This window comes from Macaca mulatta, chromosome 10, assembly GCF_049350105.2.
Source record: "Macaca mulatta isolate MMU2019108-1 chromosome 10, T2T-MMU8v2.0, whole genome shotgun sequence".
Lineage (NCBI taxonomy): Eukaryota > Metazoa > Chordata > Mammalia > Primates > Cercopithecidae > Macaca > Macaca mulatta.
In genome coordinates this window covers 26,764,800-26,773,829 of record NC_133415.1, presented here as the reverse complement: position 1 = coordinate 26,773,829, position 9,030 = coordinate 26,764,800, and the positions used below count along the sequence as shown (strand labels likewise).

The window sequence follows — 9,030 nt, the reverse complement described above, 5'->3', positions numbered from 1 at the left end:
AAGGTATAATAGGCAAGAAAGAAAAATAAATACAGGAGACAGAGAGGAAAAAAAGAGAAAAAAGAAGAAAAAGACAGCTTCTCTGTACAGGGACAGAGGGAGGGGAATTTGAATAAATAGAATCCCTGTGTGAGTTGGAAAAGTGGTTGCTTTTATTGGGATGCTGGAGGAGAAGGTGTTTGATTTGCATAAGGCCCAGGGGATTGGTTTGATCAGGTGTGTTATTTACCTAGCAAAAAACCTGGCCCTTTTAACTTTAGCCCTTTAATATGCAAATGCAGTTTGCCACGTTTTGAACACATGGTGTTATTTGGAGGTGGTCATGACGCTTGATACACCTGGTGACAAGGAGATGATGGTGGAAATTGCCATATTGAGTGAACCCAATTTTTAATGACTGGTATTTGCATATTAAAGCTTGCTGGCCAGGCCCTTTAAGCTGCCCTTTTTTTTTTTTTTTTAGAAAAGAGATGGTTTGGGGGTTGTTTTTTATTATAGGAAAATTTTTACCAAGAACCTTTACCTTTATTATTTGCCTAAAAGTTATTTTTAATAACTTCTGTATTACAATGACCTTGCTCAGTTCACCTAAGTTTCTCGAGTATCTACAAATAATGACTGTAAGAGTTAAAGAAAGAGAAACAAAACACGAAAAGTGGCTCAACAGTCAAAGACAGATTTATTTTGGAGAATAAACCTGAGAGGGGCTTCTGGCTGATATCAGTCGGGGCGTGCTCTATTACAAACTAAGAGTATTTATTGGTTTTTTAGGGTGAGAGGGTTTATCACTAGCTTGGAATGTTTCTGTCTGGGGGAGAAGTTTATGGTGGGGTTGGAATGTCTCTGGTCCCAGGGGAGGTTATCTTGGGGCTAATGTCTCTCTGGCCAGAGGGGAGGTTATCTCGGGGCTGGCATGTCTCCAGTCAGGGAGGGGTTTAGAATGTTTCTGGTCGGAGAGATTATTTGCAGTTTATGGTCATGCTGACCTTAGCCGTTAGGCTGATGCCCTTTGGATTTAGGGTGATTTTGATCAAGGTGAACTTTAAAATGACGGTGCTTGTCCAAGATGGCGATGCTCCTGCTCTGTCAATGAAAGTTTCATGTCCTCCTTTCCAATCTTTATGGCTTTTGTTTTTCTCACCTTATTACATTGGCTAAGACTTCCCCTATACTACTGAAAGGAAATAATGAAATAATTCTTAGCTTGGTTTCCATCTGAAAAGGGAGGCTTTTTATGTTGTGCCTTTAAGCATGACACTTACCGTAGGTTTTTGTAGCCGCAGTTTATCAGATTAAGAAAGTTTCCCTTCATTCCTAGTTGCTGAGAGTTTTTATTGTAACTGAATGTTGGCGAATTTTATCAAATGCTTTTCTGCATCTACTGAGATGGTGAGTGACTTTTCTTCTTTATTCTGTGAGTGTGGTGAATTGTGTTGCTTGATTTTCTTTTTTCTTTTCTTTGTTTGTTTTGTGACAGGGTCTGGCCCTGTCATCCAGGCTGGGGGGCAGTGGCGTGATCTTGGCTCACTGCAGCCTCCACCTCCTAGGCTCAAGTGATCCGCCCACCTCAGACTCCTGAATAGCTGGGACTACAGGTGTGTGCCACTATGCCCAGCTAATTTTTGCATTTTCTGGTAGAGACAAAGTTTTGCCATGTTGGCCTGGCTCATCTCGAACTCCTGGGTTCAAGTGTTCCACAGGCTCCAGCCTCCAAAAGTGCTGGAATTACAGATGTGAGCCTTGATTTTCTAATATTCAGTCAATCTCGCATTCCTGGAACACCAAAATTGATGGTGATTAGTTTTTTTTTTTTTTTTTTTTTTTTTTGCTTTCTGTGTCCCTGGATTTGGTTAATTCATGTTTTGTTTAAGAGTTATTCAGGCCGGGCGCGGTGGCTCAAGCCTGTAATCCCAGCACTTTGGGAGGCCGAGACGGGCGGATCACGAGGTCAGGAGATCGAGAGACGATCCCGGCTAACACGGTGAAACCCCGTCTCTACTAAAAAATACAAAAAAAATAGCCGGGCGAGGTGGCGGGCGCCTGTAGTCCCAGCTACTCGGGAGGCTGAGGCAGGAGAATGGCGTAAACCCGGGAGGCAGAGCTTGCAGTGAGCTGAGATCCGGCCACTGCACTCCAGCCTGGGTGACAGAGCAAGACTCCGTCTCAAAAAAAAAAAAAAAAAAAAAAAAAAGAGTTATTCATCTCTAGTCCAGGTGCAGTGGCTCATGCCTGTAATCCCAACACTTTGGGAGGCCTGAGGTCAGGAGTTTGAGACATGGTGAAACCCTGCCTCTACTAAAAATACAAAAATTAGCCGGGGGTGGTGGCAGGCCCCTGTAATCGTAGCTGTTCGGGAGGCTGAAGCACAAGAATCACTTGAACCCAGGAGGCAGAGGTTGCAGTTAGCCGAGATCGAGACACTGCATTCCAGCCTGGGCGACAGAGTGAGACTTTGTCTCAAAAAAAAAAAAAAAAAAAAAGTTATGCAACTGTTTATGAATCAAATAGACTTTTCCTTCTTGACATTTTTTTCGCCAGACTTTGCTTTCAAGGTTATGCTTACTTAGAGAACTAGGGAAGAAGCCTCATCCCAGAATCCATGATTGGGGTAAGGCAAGGAGGCTTGAAATGTGCTCAAGGCCATGCTTCTCTCTCCTTTCCCAGGACACTGGAGCTTTGGCAGAGAGCACAGTTCTCCCACTTACATTCATACCCAGACACCCTCCAAGACCCATACACACAAGCCCCCACCACCTAGAGGGAATGCATCTGCTTCCAGAGCCTGCAGAGCATTGTTGATAACCTACGATATCAACTTCTTTAGCCACATTTCCAAATAAGAAAAGACAAGCAACCTCCTATTGGCAAAATCTGGGTTCTCCTCTTCTGATTTGTCAGTAGAAGACTTCTCCAACAGGCCTTGGGGAGTTAAGAGGACACAGAGTCACTCTCAGGACATTGGTGCTGCTCATGAATTACTTGCAGAGTTTACTTGACTTGGACAGTGGCTGGAGTGAATGGCGGCGTTGGTTGTCAAGCAGGAAGAGAGCTGCTGCTGTTCTATCCTCTTTAGCAGAAGGGTGACCGAAAAAAAGGAAAGAAAAAGCAGGATATGAATGAGAAACAGAGTTCTTGGCCTTGTAGCTAAAGGCCACCTAATGTAACATGAAATAGTGTACATATGGCCCTATCTCTATACTGTGATACAATCGTAGCATTCCCTCAGTCCTTCTGCTGTGTTTGAAGTCCAGCTAAATTGACACTATCTTTACATCTTCCAAATCCGTGGGTCCACATATGCCGCTGCTGCTTCCATCTGCTGTAGGGGATTCGTGCTTGATGGAAAGCCAACTTTTATTGAGAGGACAGGAATCAGTTCTAGGAAAAGCATTCTATTCTATTTAGTATTCCTATGTCAAAATATAATCATTTATAGAAGATTGGAGAAAAGTTATCCTATCAATGAAAACCACCACTAATCATACGCTGTGTTTCTCCCAGTCCTCATTTTCTGTGCTGTGTGTGTCCACTGGGTTGGTGGCTGTGCAGGCCACACATGCCAGTCAGCAGTGAGACTGTTCATGATGGAGGAGAGGCCGGGTAAGTGCAGAGGGTCTTGAACCAGGTGCACAAGCAAGTTGCAACAGATGAAGGAAACCAGGTTAGTACTCAAGTGATACTTTGAGTTCCTTTTTTTTTTTTTTTCTTTTTTTTGAAACAGTCTCACTCTATTGTGCAGGCTGGAGTGCAATGGTGCGATCTCAGCTCACTGCAACCTCAGCCTCCCAGGATCAAGAGATCAAGAGATTCTCCTGCCTCAGTCTCCTGAGTAGCTGGGATTACAAGCGTACACCACCAAGCCCAGATAATTTTTGTATTTTTAGTAGAAAAAGTATTTCACCATGTTGGTCAGGCTGGTCTGGAACTCCTGACCTCGTGATCCACCCACCTTGGCCTCCCAAAGTACTGGAACTGCAGGCGTGAGCCACCGCGCCCAGCCAAGTTCCTTTTTTTTTGAGGGAGTTTCGCTGTTGTTGCCCAGGCTGGAGTGCAGTGGCGTGATCTCTGCTCACTGCAACCTCTGCCTCCTGGGTTTAAGCAATTCTTATCTCAGCCGCCCGAGTAGCTGAGATTACAGGTGCCTGCCACCACACCTGGATAATTTTGCTACTTTAGTAGAGAGGTGGTTTCACCATGTTGTTCAGGCTGGTCTCTAACTCCTGACCTCAGGTGATCTACCCACCTCGACCTCCCAAAATGCTGGGATTACAGGTGTGAGCCACCATGCCTGGCCAGTACTTTGAGTTCTTATCTGTAACTCCCCCTGGGGGTTTTAGCTCACAGAATTTGAGCATTTCTGGGTTTGTGGTGATGATATTAACAAATATGCCAAAATATGTCAACAATTTTGTATGTTCTGGGCTTCAGGTGTGGGCCACTATTTTCTGCACGGCCCCTGACAAACTCCTGGAATCTCCAACCTGACCAGGAACATCAGGGTGCATTTGTGATTTTCACACTTATGTCTGTGGCAGAAGTTGTGTAAAAATGAACATATAGCTGGGCACGATGGCTCATGCCTGTAATCCCAGCACTTTGGGAGGCCGAGGCGGGTGTATCACGAGATCAGGAAATAGAGACCGTCCTGGCTAACACAGTGAAATCCTGTCTCTACTAAAAAATACAAAAAATTAGCCAGGCGTGGTCGCGGGCACCTGTAGTCCCAGCTACTGGGGAGCCTGAGGCAGGGGAATGGAGTGAACCTGGGAGGCGAAGCTTGCAATGAGCCGAGATCATGCCCCTGCACTCCAGCCTGGGTGACAGGGCAAGACTCTGTCTCAAAAAAAAGAAAGAAAGCTCATTGTTTTCTGTGTTCTGTTATTTCACCAGGAGAAGCACATCCTCACTTGTCTCTTACAACTTTATTTCAAGGACACCTTCTCTGATTAGTTCTCAAAGTGTCTGAGTGTTGTCAGAGCCCTGGTGGGTTTTTTTTTTATTATTATTTTATTTTATTTATATATTTATTTGTTTGTTTGTTTGTTTTCAGATGGAGTTTTGCTCTCGTTGCCCAGGCTGGAGTACAATGACATAGTCTCAGCTCACTGTAACCTCCAGCTCCTGGGTTCAACCATTCTCCTGCCTCAGCCTCCCTAGTAGCTGGGATTATAGGCATCCGTCACCATGCCCGGCTAATTTATTTATTTATTTATTTTTTTGTATTTAGTAGAGATGGGTTTCCCCATGTATGTCAGGGTGGTCTCGAACTCCTGACCTCAGGTGATCCACCCACTTTGGCCTCCCAAAGTGTTGGGAGCCACCTCACCAGGCCAGAGAGCCCCAATGTTTTGTGTTTTGTTGAGCCCCTAATATTCACAGGATTGTCTATGGAGTGAGAACTTCTCCCTCTGTGTTGCAAGCCTCTGAAATCACAGAGAGTGCATCCATGTTTGTGAAGTGAAACCTGAGCATACTGCTCACACAGAGACCTGGGGGACTGTGTGTTGAATGATGGTGCCAAGTCCTGGGGCATTAAGTACCCGGACCCTGAGTACACTGAAGTTGGACCTGTGACCAGTAAGGAGTGCCGTGCCCTGTCCCAGGCCCTGTCTGGGGATTGCTCACAACTGGGTGAGCCCCACTGGCTTCCAGCTGGCAGAGTCAGAGTTGTCCCCTGTGCTCAGAATGTGACCCAATGGCCTTGTGCTCTCAAGGCCTGGCAGGGTCCTGTGTGTGTTCCCAACAGCTGCTCCCTGCACAATGCTGCTGGGCCTACACTCAGAGCAGCCCCTCCCTCAGCCTCCTCTGTCCTGAGGTCCCCTCTCAGGCTCCTGAATCACTGAACAAGCAGGGTCTGAGGGATCCAGGAGGGGGAGAGTGAATTTGCATGAACAGCCCCTTCTTTTCCCTGGGGGCAGGAGGGAAATTAGACAAGCCTGGGACAGCCCAGCCCCATTGTGAGCGTCAGGGGCTGTGTCCACCACGGCCTGGATTCCTCTCCTCCTCATGTCCCTTTCTCTCTGCACAGGTAGGGACAGGCCTCAGAGACCCAGGGCAGCCCCCAGTCTGTTTTCATCTCTTCTGGATCTGGCCCTGAGAATCTTTACCCTGGTCCTTGACCCAGCCCAGCGACTGTCTGTGTCTGCAGGTTCCCTCTCCAGCTTGTGCTGACTCGGCTGCCCTCCCTCTCTGCAACCCCGGGAGCATCTGCCAGACTCCCCTGCACCCTGAGCAGTGGCTTCAGTGTTGGTGACCGTGGGACACGCTGGAGATGGCAGAAGCCAGGGAGCCCTCCCCAGCATCTCCTGAGCTACCTCTGACATTCAAATAAACACAAAGGCTCCAGCGTCCCCAGCTGTTTCTTTGGAACCAAAGATGCCCCTGAAAACGCAGGGATTCTTCACATCTCTGGGCCCCAGCTTGAGGACAAGGCTATTACTGTATGCCTGAACCAGCGATGCTTCTCACAGCAACACAGGCAGGCGGGGAAGTAAGACAAAACCTGCTGGCCCCCCAGATGCTGGCCCGTCTCTTACTTTGTTGATGTTAGAATGTATCTGCACCACTGATACCGCTTTACAAATTCAGAATTTTTTTCCAGTTTATTTTTGTTTGTTTGCCAAGTATGAAGACTCAAATGACCAAAACACTTTTCAAACCAACACAACTACAGACAGACATAATCTTAGAGGAATGTCTGCTGTTAATTACCTGTGGATCTAGAATTCACATCCAGAGGGCAGCCTACAGTAAGGAATTGTGTCCAGTCCGCAAGTGAACAGATCTGTCATCCTCCCCGCAGGAGCTCCCTTGTGCCCCAGAGACTCCACGTCAGCCCCAAGGAGACACCCTGCTCTCCCTCCAGGTACTGCAGCGGGGACAGTACCAGGCCTTGTCCAGAACATTCTGGGAAGTGCAGTGCTCAAGATTAGAATTCAGTTGTGAGGAAACTGTCACTGTGGGGGTTAAAATGACAGCTTCTTATCATCCTTTAGTTCACATAGGCAAAAAGAGTCCAGGGGTTTGAGAAGGTCACTCCTTGATTCTGATGCTTGTCCCAGTGGAGTTTTACATAAGACAATAAGATTCTCACTCTTAGAAATCCTTAAGAACAGACTTCCATCTCTTATCAAAGCAGGATGATGCTTTTTTTTTGAGGCGGAGTCTCCCGCTGTCACCCAGGTTGGAGTGCAGTGGTGTAATCACTGGAACCTCTGCCTCCTGTGTTCAAGTGATTCTCCTGCCTCAACCTCCCTGAGTAGCTGGGACCACAGGTGTGTGCCACCACACCTGGCTAATTTTTTTTGTATTTTTAGTAGAGATGAGGTTTCACCATGTTGGCCAGGCTGATCTTGAACTCTTGACCTCAGCTGATCTGCCTGCCTTGGCCTCCCAAAGTGCTGGGATTGCAGGCGTGAGCCACCGCACCTGGCGGCATTTCTTAAAAATTCAATTTATTATTAAAATATATAAAGGAGAAAAACACTTTTTACATTCATGGTAAAATCAATTATACATTAAAATGAATCACAGTGGAAAATATTGGTAATTCAATAACCTTGCCAGTGATCTCTTGTTCAGTTAAATTAGAGCTCGTCTTAAAACAGTTGGTGGTTCACATTAAAATCAGGAGGAAGGTGATACTGTATGTAGATGATTCTTTTCATGTCATAGATTTCTTCTGTGCTTGCTTAATTAGTAGTTGAAATTATAGTAATTGTACTTTTTGTTATTTCCATTTCAAATCAAATAGAATGTTTTATTTTTTTATTTTTTTGAGACAGAGTCTTGCTCTGTCACCCAGGCTGGAGTGCAGTGGTGCGATCTCGGCTCACTGCAAGCTCCGCCTTCCGGGTTCATGCCATTCTCCTGCCTCAGCCTCCTAAGTAGCTGGGATTACAGGCGCCCACCACTATGCCCAGCTAATTTTTTGTATTTTTAGTCATTGTTGAAGTCCAAGTGAACAAGACATGACAAGTGACTACCCATCTGTTAGAGTGGCAGGGCCACTGAGGAAGTGACAGTCGTTCATCCACTCTGAAACAACTCTTCAGGACCCCTAACATAGAATGTCTGGCCTTTACATGCTTTGATAAACAGGATCTATTCCTGTTAAAGCAGAGGCTTCGTTCATCTCCAAAACTCATAGAGGAACCTCAGACTGGGGCCAGAGACCCTCCGGGTGCTGTGGTTTCAGGACCTGGAGGTGACACCTCCCAATCACACAGACATTGCCGGTTCAGAGAGAGGAGCCCCTTTGAAAGAGAGGTGAGCATAGTCTGGGGCATTTGTGCAGATGTTGATGAAGTCCCCAGACAACTCACAGGCTCCCAGGGAACCCTAACTGGGGAAGAAAAGATGAGGATAAACGGAGCCCACCATGGGTGAGAAGAGAGGAAAGCCAGTGTCTCCCAACCACCCAGGTCCTCAGTGTCCTTCCTCTGTGTGCCCGGCCCTGTCCTGTGTGTGGAGGGTGAGGAGGAGGAGAGAAGGAAGGGCTGGCAGTTTTATACGAACTGGAGCTCCTCCTATGGGTAGATGAAATAGTTTAATGAGATTGATTTTGGATTGTCCAGCTTCTCGAGAGGCTGGAATCAGATTCCTAATATAAACACTTGATTGCTGTGGTGAAAATTTGTGTGTATTCATCCCCTGAGAAGGTTCCCTAACCCTTACTCTGTCTTCTGTGTGAAGAGTGCAACTCTAAGCACTCAGGGTACTGTTTCCCAGTGAATCTTAATGAAATGTTTGGAGAATATTTATTTCCTCCATTTAGCCTAACCAGAAACGTTGGCTTTAGAGGTAGAACAGGTTACTCAGAGTCACCCGAGCAATCACTGCTGCATAAGCTGCTGACTTAAGGTCTAAGTGTTGGAAAAGTTTACCTTTCCACCTAGTTGCCTCTAACAAATATATCTTAATATTAAATAAACACATTAGGTTATAGAATGTATATGTGCATTGCTTGTTTATACTTTCTAGGTGGCTTCATAAATCAATTAACAGACACATTTTCCATGTGCAGATGGT

The 9,030-nt window shown here is 46.2% G+C and overlaps 1 long non-coding RNA gene across 2 annotated transcripts; it reads left to right on the top strand.

Annotated features, from left to right (window-relative positions):
• Nucleotides 1–1,487: 1,487 nt before the first annotated feature.
• Nucleotides 1,488–7,639, top strand: LOC144331873 (uncharacterized). Of its 2 annotated transcripts, XR_013399444.1 has the most exons (3): nt 1,488–1,595; nt 3,502–3,661; nt 6,029–7,639. It is a non-coding gene; the product is annotated as an uncharacterized LOC144331873 (long non-coding RNA). The 2 variants fall into 2 exon arrangements; XR_013399445.1 differs by lacking the exons at nt 1,488–1,595; nt 3,502–3,661 and adding an exon at nt 5,119–5,631 and having other exon boundaries at nt 6,029–6,350.
• The last annotated feature ends 1,391 nt before the right edge of the window (nt 7,640–9,030 follow it).